Below are 16,865 nucleotides of genomic sequence, written 5' to 3'. Positions count from 1 at the left end.
CCCTTCCCTTCCCTTCCCTTCCCTTCCCTTCCTTCCCCTCCCCTCCCCTCCCTCCCCCCTCCCCCTCCCTCCCCTCCTTCCCCCCTCCCCTCCCCCTCCCTCCCCTCCTTCCCCTCCTTCCCCTCCCCTCCCCTCCTTCCCCTCCTTCCCCTCCCCTCCCCTCCCCTCCCCTCCATATCTCTCCAGTGTACCTATCTACCTGTGTAAACACCAGGACATGTTATCAGGCCTAAAGCGCTGTATGAGGCTGTGTACATGCTTCATGTTATGGGGTCTGGGATCTTTCAGCCTTCAAGTGATCTTGGGACTTTAACCATTGACATGAGGGGGGAGAGAGGTGGGAGGAAGGGTGAGGAAAGGTGAGGGAAAGGTGTGTTTGCACAGGGAGGGGTTTGGAGTAAAACACACTGCTGTGTTATATCGCCACACACACATACACACACACACACACACACACACAAACACACATTGTATATAATGTCTGTCAATATCACCTACCAACACCTACCTGTACTTGTCATTAACCTGATGTTACCACCTACCTGTCTGTACCTGTCATTAACCTGATGTTACCACCTACCTGTCTGTACCTGTCATTAACCTGATGTTAGCACCTACCTGTCTGTACCTGTCATTAACCTGATGTTATCACCTACCTGTCTGTACCTGTCATTAACCTGATGTTACCACCTACCTGTCTGTACCTGTCATTAACCTGATGTTACCACCTACCTGTCTGTACCTGTCATTAACCTGATGTTATCACCTACCTGTCTGTACCTGTCATTAACCTGATGTTATCACCTACCTGTCTGTACCTGTCATTAACCTGATGTTATCACCTACCTGTCTGTACCTGTCATTAACCTGATGTTACCACCTACCTGTCTGTACCTCTCATTAACCTGATGTTACCACCTACCTGTCTGTACCTGTCATTAACCTGATGTTACCACCTACCTGTCTGTACCTGTCATTAACCTGATGTTACCACCTACCTGTCTGTACCTGTCATTAACCTGGTGTTATCACCTACCTGTCTGTACCTGTCATTAACCTGATGTTACCACCTACCTGTCTGTACCTCTCATTAACCTGATGTTACCACCTACCTGTCTGTACCTCTCATTAACCTGATGTTATCACCTACCTGTCTGTACCTGTCATTAACCTGATGTTACCACCTACCTGTACCTGTCATTAACCTGATGTTACCACCTACCTGTCTGTACCTGTCATTAACCTGATGTTACCACCTACCTGTACCTCTCATTAACCTGATGTTAGCACCTACCTGTCTGTACCTGTCATTAACCTGATGTTATCACCTACCTGTCTGTACCTCTCATTAACCTGATGTTACCACCTACCTGTCTGTACCTCTCATTAACCTGATGTTACCACCTACCTGTCTGTACCTGTCATTAACCTGATGTTATCACCTACCTGTCTGTACCTCTCATTAACCTGATGTTATCACCTACCTGTACCTCTCATTAACCTGATGTTATCACCTACCTGTACCTGTCATTAACCTGATGTTACCACCTACCTGTCTGTACCTGTCATTAACCTGATGTTACCACCTACCTGTCTGTACCTGTCATTAACCTGATGTTACCACCTACCTGTCTGTACCTGTCATTAACCTGATGTTATCACCTACCTGTCTGTACCTGTCATTAACCTGATGTTACCACCTACCTGTCTGTACCTGTCATTAACCTGATGTTACCACCTACCTATCTGTACCTCTCATTAACCTGATGTTACCACCTCTCACCTGATGTTACCTGTCTGTACCTGTCATTAACCTGATGTTACACCTACCTGTCTGTACCTGTCATTAACCTGATGTCATTAACCTGATGTTATTAACCACCTATCACCTACCTGTCTGTACCTGTCATTAACCTGGTGTTACCACCTACCTGTCTGTACCTGTCATTAACCTGATGTTACCACCTACCTGTCTGTACCTGTCATTAACCTGATGTTATCACCTACCTGTCTGTACCTCTCATTAACCTGATGTTATCACCTACCTGTACCTCTCATTAACCTGATGTTATCACCTACCTGTCTGTACCTGTCATTAACCTGATGTTACCACCTACCTGTCTGTACCTGTCATTAACCTGATGTTACCACCTACCTGTCTGTACCTCTCATTAACCTGATGTTATCACCTACCTGTCTGTACCTCTCATTAACCTGATGTTATCACCTACCTGTCTGTACCTCTCCTCTCATTAACCTGATGTTATCACCTACCTGTCTGTACCTCTCATTAACCTGATGTTATCACCTACCTGTCTGTACCTGATGTTATCACCTACCTGTCTGTACCTCTCATTAACCTGATGTTATCACCTACCTGTCTGTACCTGTCATTAACCTGATGTTATCACCTACCTGTCTGTACCTCTCATTAACCTGATGTTATCACCTACCTGTACCTCTCATTAACCTGATGTTATCACCTACCTGTCTGTACCTCTCATTAACCTGATGTTATCACCTACCTGTACCTCTCATTAACCTGATGTTATCACCTACCTGTCTGTACCTCTCATTAACCTGATGTTATCACCTACCTGTCTGTACCTCTCATTAACCTGATGTTATCACCTACCTGTCTGTACCTCTCATTAACCTGATGTTACCACCTACCTGTACCTCTCATTAACCTGATGTTACCACCTACCTGTCTGTACCTCTCATTAACCTGATGTTACCACCTACCTGTCTGTACCTGTCATTAACCTGATGTTACCACCTACCTGTCTGTACCTCTCATTAACCTGATGTTACCACCTACCTGTCTGTACCTCTCATTAACCTGATGTTACCACCTACCTGTCTGTACCTCTCATTAACCTGATGTTACCACCTACCTGTCTGTACCTGTCATTAACCTGATGTTACCACCTACCTGTCTGTACCTGTCATTAACCTGATGTTACCACCTACCTGTACCTCTCATTAACCTGATGTTACCACCTACCTGTACCTGTCATTAACCTGATGTTACCACCTACCTGTCTGTACCTGTCATTAACCTGATGTTATCACCTACCTGTACCTCTCATTAACCTGATGTTATCACCTACCTGTCTGTACCTCTCATTAACCTGATGTTACCACCTACCTGTCTGTACCTGTCATTAACCTGGTGTTACCACCTACCTGTCTGTACCTGTCATTAACCTGATGTTACCACCTACCTGTCTGTACCTGTCATTAACCTGATGTTATCACCTACCTGTCTGTACCTCTCATTAACCTGATGTTACCACCTACCTGTCTGTACCTCTCATTAACCTGATGTTACCACCTACCTGTCTGTACCTGTCATTAACCTGATGTTACCACCTACCTGTCTGTACCTGTCATTAACCTGATGTTATCACCTACCTGTCTGTACCTCTCATTAACCTGATGTTACCACCTACCTGTCTGTACCTCTCATTAACCTGATGTTACCACCTACCTGTCTGTACCTCTCATTAACCTGATGTTACCACCTACCTGTCTGTACCTCTCATTAACCTGATGTTATCACCTACCTGTACCTCTCATTAACCTGATGTTATCACCTACCTGTCTGTACCTGTCATTAACCTGATGTTACCACCTACCTGTCTGTACCTGTCATTAACCTGATGTTATCACCTACCTGTCTGTACCTGTCATTAACCTGATGTTATCACCTACCTGTCTGTACCTGTCATTAACCTGATGTTACCACCTACCTGTCTGTACCTGTCATTAACCTGATGTTATCACCTACCTGTCTGTACCTGTCATTAACCTGATGTTATCACCTACCTGTCTGTACCTGTCATTAACCTGGTGTTACCACCTACCTGTCTGTACCTCTCATTAACCTGATGTTACCACCTACCTGTCTGTACCTGTCATTAACCTGATGTTACCACCTACCTGTCTGTACCTGTCATTAACCTGATGTTACCACCTACCTGTACCTCTCATTAACCTGATGTTACCACCTACCTGTCTGTACCTGTCATTAACCTGATGTTATCACCTACCTGTCTGTACCTCTCATTAACCTGATGTTACCACCTACCTGTCTGTACCTGTCATTAACCTGATGTTACCACCTACCTGTCTGTACCTGTCATTAACCTGATGTTACCACCTACCTGTCTGTACCTGTCATTAACCTATGTTACCACCTACCTGTCTGTACCTGTCATTAACCTGATGTTATCACCTACCTGTCTGTACCTGTCATTAACCTGATGTTACCACCTACCTGTCTGTACCTCTCATTAACCTGATGTTACCACCTACCTGTCTGTACCTGTCATTAACCTGATGTTATCACCTACCTGTACCTCTCATTAACCTGATGTTGCTCATTAACCTGATGTTACCACCTACCTGTCTGTACCTCTCATTAACCTGATGTTACCACCTACCTGTCTGTACCTGTCATTAACCTGATGTTACCACCTACCTGTCTGTACCTCTCATTAACCTGATGTTACCACCTACCTGTCTGTACCTGTCATTAACCTGATGTTACCACCTACCTGTCTGTACCTCTCATTAACCTGATGTTACCACCTACCTGTCTGTACCTCTCATTAACCTGATGTTACCACCTACCTGTCTGTACCTCTCATTAACCTGATGTTACCACCTACCTGTCTGTACCTGTCATTAACCTGATGTTACCACCTACCTGTCTGTACCTGTCATTAACCTGATGTTATCACCTACCTGTCTGTACCTGTCATTAACCTGATGTTACCACCTACCTGTCTGTACCTGTCATTAACCTGATGTTACCACCTACCTGTCTGTACCTGTCATTAACCTGATGTTACCACCTACCTGTCTGTACCTGTCATTAACCTGATGTTACCACCTACCTGTCTGTACCTGTCATTAACCTGATGTTACCACCTACCTGTCTGTACCTGTCATTAACCATGATGTTACCACCTACCTGTCTGTACCTGTCATTAACCTGATGTTATCACCTACCTGTCTGTACCTGTCATTAACCTGATGTTATCAGGCTATGATCCAACTGAACTGATAAGAGACCATTACCATGCATCGCTCTCTGCCCTGCAAGGACCACGTCAGATGGTAGCCTGTTCATCATACTGTGCTCTGAGCCAATCGGGTATAGAGTTCCATTTAGGAAGCAGCCAATCCAAGAGCCTGAGATTGGGATCAATGGTTCAAATCATTGCCCGTTAATTCCGTTTTTATCTCGTTATAATTGTTTCATTACTGTGTCGGTGGTGACTCAAAGCTCCAGACTTCCAGGAGCCTCCCCACGCTGCTGAGGGCTGTAACCCGGCCGTGTCACACCCTGGGCTGGGGAGAAAGCAGGCCGGAGCTGGCCCCTGTCCAACAACCAAGTCTCCCAAACTTTGATCTACCCTGTAACCAGGACTCAACACCTTCCCTCGCCCTGAGGCGAGATACCCTTGCCCTCTTTACAACACAGACACACACTCAAACACACACACACACACACAAACAAACACACACACACACACACACACACACACACACACACACACACACACACACACACACACACACACACACACACACACACACACACACAGATCATACACTGGCTATATGCACCAGCGCTATCCATACGCAGCCACACACACACACACACATGCACTCGCACACAAATAACACACTCAGGCATACTGACACACTCACAAAAATGAAATAAAATAAAATGTTATTTGTTGAATGAACCAAAACCATTAAACAATGGGTTCGTCAACATACACATGAAGGGAGCTATATACAGGAAGTACCAGATCGATGTGGAGCTATATACAGGAAGTACCAGATCAATGTGGAGCTATATACAGGAAGTACCAGATCGATGTGGAGCTATATACAGGAAGTACCAGATCAATGTGGAGCTATATACAGGAAGTACCAGATCAATGTGGAGCTATATACAGGAAGTACCAGATCGATGTGGAGCTATATACAGGAAGTACCAGATCAATGTGGAGCTATATACAGGAAGTACCAGATCAATGTGGAGCTATATACAGGAAGTACCAGATCGATGTGAAACTATATACAGGAAGTACCAGATCAATGTGGAGCTATATACAGGAAGTACCAGATCGATGTGGAGCTATATACAGGAAGTACCAGATGAATGTGGAGCTATATACAGGAAGTACCAGATCGATGTGGAGCTATATACAGGAAGTACCAGATCAATGTGGAGCTATATACAGGAAGTACCAGATCGATGTGGAGATATATACAGGAAGTACCAGATCAATGTGGAGATATATAGGATATACAGCCCATAGTTAAATGGATGGTACGACAGAGAGGATATACAGCCCATAGTTAAATGGATGGTTCGACAGAGAGGATATACAGCCCATAGTTAAATGGATGGTACGACAGAGAGGATATACAGCCCATAGTTAAATGGATGGTTCGACAGAGAGGATATACAGCCCATAGTTAAATGGATGGTACGACAGAGAGGATATACAGCCCATAGTTAAATGGATGGTACGACAGAGAGGATATACAGCCCACAGTTAAATGGATGGTTCGACAGACAGATAGTTAAATGGATGACAGGCTGCTGTCATCCAACATTTGGGATGGAACCTAGGTCTCTGGGGAAGTGTCCTACAGTCGTTTTTAAAATGTTTAATTTTATTTTACCCGTTATTTTTACCAGGTAAGTTGACTGAGAAGACGTTGTCACAGAGAGGATATATAGCCCATATCTATCTATCTATCTATCTATCTATCTATCTATCTATCTATCTATCTATCTATCTATCTATCTATCTATCTATCTATCTATCTATCTATCTATCTATCTATCTATCTATCTATCTATCTGGTATATAGACAGAGTGACAGACGGGCGGTTGGGTGGAAGGATACGGGACAAGCTGCCAGAGCCAGGACCCCCCCCCCCCCTAGTGGGCCTCTTATCAGAACCCACCCTCCATCCGCAAACCAACCCCCCACAGGACCCCAAACCTGGAAACACATGCTCGACCTAAAGAACAGCCCGATCAACAACTCGCCTCAAACCACCTGCCTTCGTTCCAGGTTATTATTTCTGATGAGTCTCTGACATCGCTACGCTGAAACTGGAGTCACTGGTAGGAGGTAGAGACAGTAGAGGGGAGAGCAGGAGAAGAGGGGAAGGACTGGCTCGGTTGGACTGTACAGAACGTCCACAGGAGAAGAGGGGAAGGACTGGACAAGGTAACCACAGGGGGGAAGACTGGACAAGGTAACCACAGGGGGGAAAGACTGGCTAGGTTGGACTGTACAGAGCGTCCACAGTAGAAGAGGGGAAGGACTGGCTCGGTTGGACTGTACAGAACGTCCACAGGAGAAGAGGGGAAGGACTGGACAAGGTAACCACAGGGGAAGGACTGGCTAGGTTGGACTGTACAGAGCGTCCACAGGAGAAGAGGGGAAGGACTGGCTAGGTTGGACACAACAAAAGCAGAAGTAATAAACTACTCTGGAAACACCTTGGAAATGCCAGAAGAAATAAAGATCATCCTTTTCAGACCTTGGCCAACCTTTCATCAGGCTCTGACCCTACAGAGTTAGAGACCTGAGCCTCTAACCAACCTTTCATCAGGCTCTGACCCTACAGAGTTAGAGACCTGAGCCTCTAACCAACCTTTCATCAGGCTCTGACCCTACAGAGTTAGAGACCTGAGCCTCTAACCAACCTTTCATCAGGCTCTGACTCTGACCCCTACAGAGTTAGAGACCTGAGCCTCTAACCAACCTTTCATCAGGCTCTGACCCTTAGAGAGAGTTAGAAACCTGACCCAGAGTTAGAGACCTGAGCCTCGAACCAACCTTTCATCGCCTAACCAACCTTTCATCAGGCTCTGACCCTACAGAGTTAGAGACCTGAGCCTCTAACCAACCTTTCATCGGGCTCTGACCCTACAGAGTTAGAGACCTGAGCCTCTAACCAACCTTTCATCGGGCTCTGACCCTACAGAGTTAGAGACCTGAGCCTCTAACCAACCTTTCATCAGGCTCTGACCCTACAGAGTTAGAGACCTGAGCCTCTAACCAACCTTTCATCGGGCTCTGACCGTACAGAGTTAGAGACCTGAGCCTCTAAGAGTTAGAGACCAACCTTTCATCAGGCTCTGACCCTACAGAGTTAGAGACCTGAGCCTCTAACCAACCTTTCATCAGGCTCTGACCCTACAGAGTTAGAGACCTGAGCCTCTAACCAACCTTTCATCAGGCTCTGACCCTACAGAGTTAGAGACCTGAGCCTCTAACCAACCTTTCATCGGGCTCTGACCCTACAGAGTTAGAAACCTGAGCCTCTAACCAACCTTTCATCAGGCTCTGACCCTACAGAGTTAGAGACCTGAGCCTCTAACCAACCTTTCATCAGGCTCTGACCCTACAGAGTTAGAAACCTGAGCCTCTAACCAACCTTTCATCGGGCTCTGACCCTACAGGAGACTCTGACCCTTTCATCAGAGTTAGAAACCTGAGCCTCTAACCAACCTTTCATCAGGTAACCAACGTTACCGGCCTCTAACCAACCTTTCCGGGCTCTGACCCTACCAGGACCCAGCCATCTACCAGGTAACCAACGTTACCCAGTAACATGTACTGTACTGAGGAATAAGAGCAAATATCCATAATTCAGGACCCACCATCTTTAAGGACCCACCATCTACCCAGGACCCACCATGGACCCACCATCTCCCAGGACCCACCATCTACCCAGGACCCACCATCTACCCAGGACCCACCATCTACCCAGGACCCACCATCTACCCAGGACCCACCATCTACCCAGGACCCACCATCTACCCAGGACCCACCATCTACCCAGGACCCACCATCTACCCAGGACCCACCATCTACCCAGGACCCACCATCTACCCAGGACCCACCATCTACCCAGGACCCACCATCTACCCAGGACCCACCATCTACCCAGGACCCACCATCTACCCAGGACCCACCATCTACCCAGGACCCACCATCTACCCAGGACCCCATCTACAGGACCCACCATCTACCCAGGACCCACCATCTACCCCAGGACCCACCATCTACCCAGGACCCACCATCCATCCACCATCTACCCAGAACCCACCATCTACCCAGGACCCACCATCTACCCAGGACCCACCATCTACCCAGGACCCACCATCTACCCAGGACCCACCATCTACCCAGGACCCACCATCTACCCAGAACCCACCATCTACCCAGGACCCACCATCTACCCAGGACCCACCATCTACCCAGGACCCACCATCTACCCAGGACCCACCATCTACCCAGGACCCACCATCTACCCAGGACCCACCATCTACCCCCACCATCTACCCAGGACCCACCATCTACCCAGGACCCACCATCTACCCAGGACCCACCATCTACCCAGGACCCACCATCTACCCAGGACCCACCATCTACCCAGGACCCACCATCTACCCAGGACCCACCATCTACCCAGGACCCACCATCTACCCAGGACCCACCATCTACCCAGGACCCACCATCTACCCAGGACCCACCATCTACCCAGGACCCACCATCTACCCAGGACCCACCATCTACCCAGGACCCACCATCTACCCAGGACCCACCATCTACCCAGGACCCAGCATCTACCCAGGACCCACCATCTACCCAGGACCCACCATCTACCCAGGACCCACCATCTACCCAGGACCCACCATCTACCCAGGACCCACCATCTACCCAGGACCCACCATCTACCCAGGACCCACCATCTACCCAGGACCCACCATCTACCCAGGACCCACCATCTACCCAGGACCCACCATCTACCCAGGACCCACCATCTACCCAGGACCCACCATCTACCCAGGACCCACCATCTACCCCCACCATCTACCCAGGACCCACCATCTACCCAGGACCCACCATCTACCCAGGACCCACCATCTACCCAGGACCCACCATCTACCCAGGACCCACCATCTACCCAGGACCCACCATCTACCCAGGACCCACCATCTACCCAGGACCCACCATCTACCCAGGACCCACCATCTACCCAGGACCCACCATCTACCCAGGACCCACCATCTACCCAGGACCCACCATCTACCCAGGACCCACCATCTAGGACCCAGGATCTACCAGGACCCACATCTACCCAGGACCCACCATCTACCCAGGACCCACCATCTACCCAGGACCCACCATCTACCCAGGACCCACCATCTACCCAGGACCCACCATCTACCCAGGACCCACCATCTACCCAGGACCCACCATCTACCCAGGACCCACCTACCCAGGACCCACCATCTACCCAGGACCCACCATCTACCCAGGACCCACCATCTACCCAGGACCCACCATCTACCCAGGACCCACCATCTACCCAGGACCCACCATCTACCCAGGACCCACCATCTACCCAGGACCCACCATCTACCCAGGACCCACCATCTACCCAGGACCCACCATCTACCCAGGACCCACCATCTACCCAGGACCCACCATCTACCCAGGACCCACCATCTACCCAGGACCCACCATCTACCCAGGACCCACCATCTACCCAGGACCCACCATCTACCCAGGACCCACCATCTACCCAGGACCCACCATCTACCCAGGACCCACCATCTACCCAGGACCCACCACCATCCACCATCTACCCAGGACCCACCATCTACCCAGGACCCACCATCTACCCAGGACCCACCATCTACCCAGGACCCACCATCTACCCAGGACCCACCATCTACCCAGGACCCACCATCTACCCAGGACCCACCATCTACCCAGGACCCACCATCTACCCAGGACCCACCATCTACCCAGGACCCACCATCTACCCAGGACCCACCATCTACCCAGGACCCACCATCTACCCAGGACCCACCATCTACCCAGGACCCACCATCTACCCAGGACCCACCATCTACCCAGGACCCACCATCTACCCAGGACCCACCATCTACCCAGGACCCACCATCTACCCAGGACCCACCATCTACCCAGGACCCACCATCTACCCAGGACCCACCATCTACCCAGGACCCACCATCTACCCAGGACCCACCATCTACCCAGGACCCACCATCTACCCAGGACCCACCATCTACCCAGGACCCACCATCTACCCAGGACCCACCATCTACCCAGGACCCACCATCTACCCAGGACCCACCATCTACCCAGGACCCACCATCTACCCAGGACCCACCATCTACCCAGGACCCACCATCTACCCAGGACCCACCATCTACCCAGGACCCACCATCTACCCAGGACCCACCATCTACCCAGGACCCACCCAGGACCCACCATCTACCCAGGACCCACCATCTACCCAGGACCCACCATCTACCCAGGACCCACCATCTACCCAGGCCAGGACCCACCATCTACCCAGGACCCACCATCTACCCAGGACCCACCATCTACCCAGGACCCACCATCTACCCAGGACCCACCACCTACCCAGGACCCACCATCTACCCAGGACCCACCATCTACCCAGGACCCACCATCTACCCAGGACCCACCATCTACCCAGGACCCACCATCTACCCAGGACCCACCATCTACCCAGGACCCACCATCTACCCAGGACCCACCATCTACCCAGGACCCACCATCTACCCAGGACCCACCATCTACCCAGGACCCACCATCTACCCAGGACCCACCATCTACCCAGGACCCACCATCTACCCAGGACCCACCATCTACCCAGGACCCACCATCTACCCAGGCCAGGACCCACCATCTACCCAGGACCCACCATCTACCCAGGACCCACCATCTACCCAGGACCCACCATCTACCCAGGACCCACCATCTACCCAGGACCCACCATCTACCCAGGACCCACCATCTACCCAGGACCCACCATCTACCCAGGACCCACCATCTACCCAGGACCCACCATCTACCCAGGACCCACCATCTACCCAGGACCCACCATCTACCCAGGACCCACCATCTACCCAGGACCCACCATCTACCCAGGACCCACCATCTACCCAGGACCCACCATCTACCCAGGCCACACCATCTACCCAGGACCCACCATCTACCCAGGACCCACCATCTACCCAGGACCCACCATCTACCCAGGACCCACCATCTACCCAGGACCCACCATCTACCCAGGCCAGGACCCACCATCTACCCAGGACCCACCATCTACCCAGGCCAGGACCCACCATCTACCCAGGACCCACCATCTACCCAGGACCCACCATCTACCCAGGACCCACCATCTACCCAGGACCCACCATCTACCCAGACCCACCATCTACCCAGGACCCACCATCTACCCAGGACCCACCATCTACCCAGGACCCACCATCTACCCAGGACCCACCATCTACCCAGGACCCACCATCTACCCAGGACCCACCATCTACCCAGGACCCACCATCTACCCAGGACCCACCATCTACCCAGGACCCACCATCTACCCAGGACCCACCATCTACCCAGGCCAGGACCCACCATCTACCCAGGACCCACCATCTACCCAGGACCAGGACCCACCATCTACCCAGGACCCACCATCTACCCAGGCCCACCATCTACCCAGGACCCACCATCTACCCAGGACCCACCATCTACCCAGGCCAGGACCCACCATCTACCCAGGACCACCATCTACCCAGGACCCACCATCTACCCAGGACCCACCATCTACCCAGGACCCACCATCTACCCAGGACCCACCATCTACCCAGGACCCACCATCTACCCAGGACCATCTACCCAGGACCATCTACCCAGGACCATCTACCCAGGACCCACCATCTACCCAGGACCCACCATCTACCCAGGACCCACCATCTACCCAGGACCCACCATCTACCCAGGGGACCCACCATCTACCCAGGACCCACCATCTACCCAGGACCCACCATCTACCCAGGCCACCATCTACCCAGGACCCACCATCTACCCAGGACCCACCATCTACCCAGGACCCACCATCTACCCAGGACCCACCATCTACCCAGGCCAGGACCCACCATCTACCCAGGACCCACCATCTACCCAGGACCCACCATCTGCCCAGGACCCACCATCTACCCAGGACCCACCATCTACCCAGGACCCACCATCTACCCAGGACCCACCATCTACCCAGGACCCACCATCTACCCAGGACCCACCATCTACCCAGGACCCACCATCTACCCAGGACCCACCATCTACCCAGGACCCACCATCTACCCAGGACCCACCATCTACCCAGGACCCACCATCTACCCAGGACCCACCATCTACCCAGGACCCACCATCTACCCAGGACCCACCATCTACCCAGGACCCACCATCTACCCAGGACCCACCATCTACCCAGGACCCACCATCTACCCAGGACCCACCATCTACCCAGGACCCACCATCTACCCAGGCCCACCATCTACCCAGGACCCACCATCTACCCAGGACCCACCATCTACCCAGGACCCACCATCTCCCAGGACCCACCATCTACCCAGGACCCACCATCTACCCAGGACCCACCATCTACCCAGGACCCACCATCTACCCAGGACCCACCATCTACCCAGAACCCACCATCTACCCAGGACCCACCATCTACCCAGGACCCACCATCTACCCAGGACCCACCATCTACCCAGGACCCACCATCTACCCAGGACCCACCATCTACCCAGGACCCACCATCTACCCAGGACCCACCATCTACCCAGGACCCACCATCTACCCAGAACCCACCATCTACCCAGGACCCACCATCTAGGACCCACCATCTACCCAGGACCCACCATCTACCCAGGACCCACCATCTACCCAGGCCAGGACCCACCATCTACCCAGGACCCACCATCTACCCAGGACCCACCATCTACCCAGGACCCACCATCTACCCAGGACCCACCATCTACCCAGGACCCACCATCTACCCAGGACCCACCATCTACCCAGGACCCACCATCTACCCAGGACCCACCATCTACCCAGGACCCACCATCTACCCAGGACCCACCATCTACCCAGGACCCACCATCTACCCAGGACCCACCATCTACCCAGGACCCACCATCTACCCAGGACCCACCATCTACCCAGGACCCACCATCTACCCAGGACCCACCATCTACCCAGGACCCACCATCTACCCAGGACCCACCATCTACCCAGGACCCAGGAGGACCCACCATCTACCCAGGACCCAGGACCCACCATCTACCCAGGACCCACCATCTACCCAGGACCCACCATCTACCCAGGACCCACCATCTACCCAGGACCCACCATCTACCCAGGACCCAGGGACCCACCATCTACCCAGGACCCACCATCTACCCAGGACCCACCATCTACCCAGGACCCACCAGGACCCACCATCTACCCAGGACCCACCATCTACCCAGGACCCACCATCTACCCAGGACCCACCATCTACCCAGGACCCACCATCTACCCAGGACCCACCATCTACCCAGGACCCACCATCTACCCAGGACCCACCATCTACCCAGGACCCACCATCTACCCAGGACCCACCATCTACCCAGGACCCACCATCTACCCAGGACCCACCATCTACCCAGGACCCACCATCTACCCAGGACCCACCATCTACCCAGGACCCACCATCTACCCAGGACCCACCATCTACCCAGGACCCACCATCTACCCAGGACCCACCATCTACCCAGGACCCACCATCTACCCAGGCCAGGACCCACCATCTACCCAGGACCCACCATCTACCCAGGACCCACCATCTACCCAGGACCCACCATCTACCCAGGACCCACCATCTACCCAGGACCCACCATCTACCCAGGACCCACCATCTACCCAGGACCCACCATCTACCCAGGACCCACCATCTACCCAGGACCCACCATCTACCCAGGACCCACCATCTACCCAGGACCCACCATCTACCCAGGACCCACCATCTACCCAGGACCCACCATCTCTACCCAGGACCCACCATCTACCCAGGACCCACCATCTACCCAGGCCAGGACCCACCATCTACCCAGGACCCACCATCTACCCAGGACCCACCATCTACCCAGGACCCACCATCTACCCAGGACCCACCATCTACCCAGGACCCACCATCTACCCAGAACCCACCATCTACCCAGGACCCACCATCTACCCAGGACCCACCATCTACCCAGGACCCACCATCTACCCAGGACCCACCATCTACCCAGGACCCACCATCTACCCAGAACCCACCATCTACCCAGGACCCACCATCTACCCAGGACCCACCATCTACCCAGGACCCACCATCTACCCAGGACCCACCATCTACCCAGGACCCACCATCTACCCAGGACCCACCATCTACCCAGGACCCACCATCTACCCAGGACCCACCATCTACCCAGGACCCACCATCTACCCAGGACCCACCATCTACCCAGGACCCACCATCTACCCAGGACCCACCATCTACCCAGGACCCACCATCTACCCAGGACCCACCATCTACCCAGGACCCACCATCTACCCAGGACCCACCATCTACCCAGGACCCACCATCTAGGACCCAGGACCCACCATCTACCCAGGACCCACCATCTACCCAGGACCCACCATCTACCCAGGACCCACCATCTACCCAGGACCCACCATCTACCCAGGACCCACCATCTACCCAGGACCCACCATCTACCCAGGACCCACCATCTACCCAGGACCCACCATCTACCCAGGACCCACCATCTACCCAGGACCCACCATCTACCCAGGACCCACCATCTACCCAGGACCCACCATCTACCCAGGACCCACCATCTACCCAGGACCCACCATCTACCCAGGACCCACCATCTACCCAGGACCCACCATCTACCCAGGACCCACCATCTACCCAGGACCCACCATCTACCCAGGACCCACCATCTACCCAGGACCCACCATCTACCCAGGACCCACCATCTACCCAGGACCCACCATCTACCCAGGACCCACCATCTACCCAGGACCCACCATCTACCCAGGACCCACCATCTACCCAGGCCAGGACCCACCATCTACCCAGGACCCACCATCTACCCAGGACCCACCATCTACCCAGGACCCACCATCTACCCAGGACCCACCATCTACCCAGGACCCACCATCTAGGACCCAGGACCCACCATCTACCCAGGCCAGGACCCACCATCTACCCAGAACCCACCATCTACCCAGGACCCACCATCTACCCAGGACCCACCATCTACCCAGGACCCACCATCTACCCAGGACCCACCATCTACCCAGGACCCACCATCTACCCAGGACCCACCATCTACCCAGGACCCACCATCTACCCAGGACCCACCATCTACCCAGGACCCACCATCTACCCAGAACCCACCATCTACCCAGGACCCACCATCTACCCAGGACCGACCATCTACCCAGTGTTATGAAGGTACTACTACCAACAGTAGACAGGTGTGTTATGAAGGTACTACTACCAACAGTAGACAGGTGTGTTATGAAGGTACTACTACCAACAGTAGACAGGTGTGTTATGAAGGTAATACTACCAACAGTAGACAGGTGTGTTAAGAAGGTACTACTACCAACAGTAGACAGGTGTGTTATGAAGGTACTACTACCAACAGTAGACAGGTGTGTTATGAAGGTACTACTACCAACAGTAGACAGGTGTGTTATGAGACAGGTGTGTTATGAAGGCACCTTACTACTACCAACAGTAGACAGGTGTGTTATGAAGGTACTACTACCAACAGTAGACAGGTGTGTTATGAAGGTACTACTACCAACAGTAGACAGGTGTGTTATGACTACTACCAACAGTAGACAGGTGTGTTATG

Source organism: Oncorhynchus keta, unplaced genomic scaffold (genome assembly GCF_023373465.1).
Source record: "Oncorhynchus keta strain PuntledgeMale-10-30-2019 unplaced genomic scaffold, Oket_V2 Un_scaffold_2466_pilon_pilon, whole genome shotgun sequence".
NCBI lineage: Eukaryota > Metazoa > Chordata > Actinopteri > Salmoniformes > Salmonidae > Oncorhynchus > Oncorhynchus keta.
Note: the sequence above shows the minus strand (reverse complement) of the source record.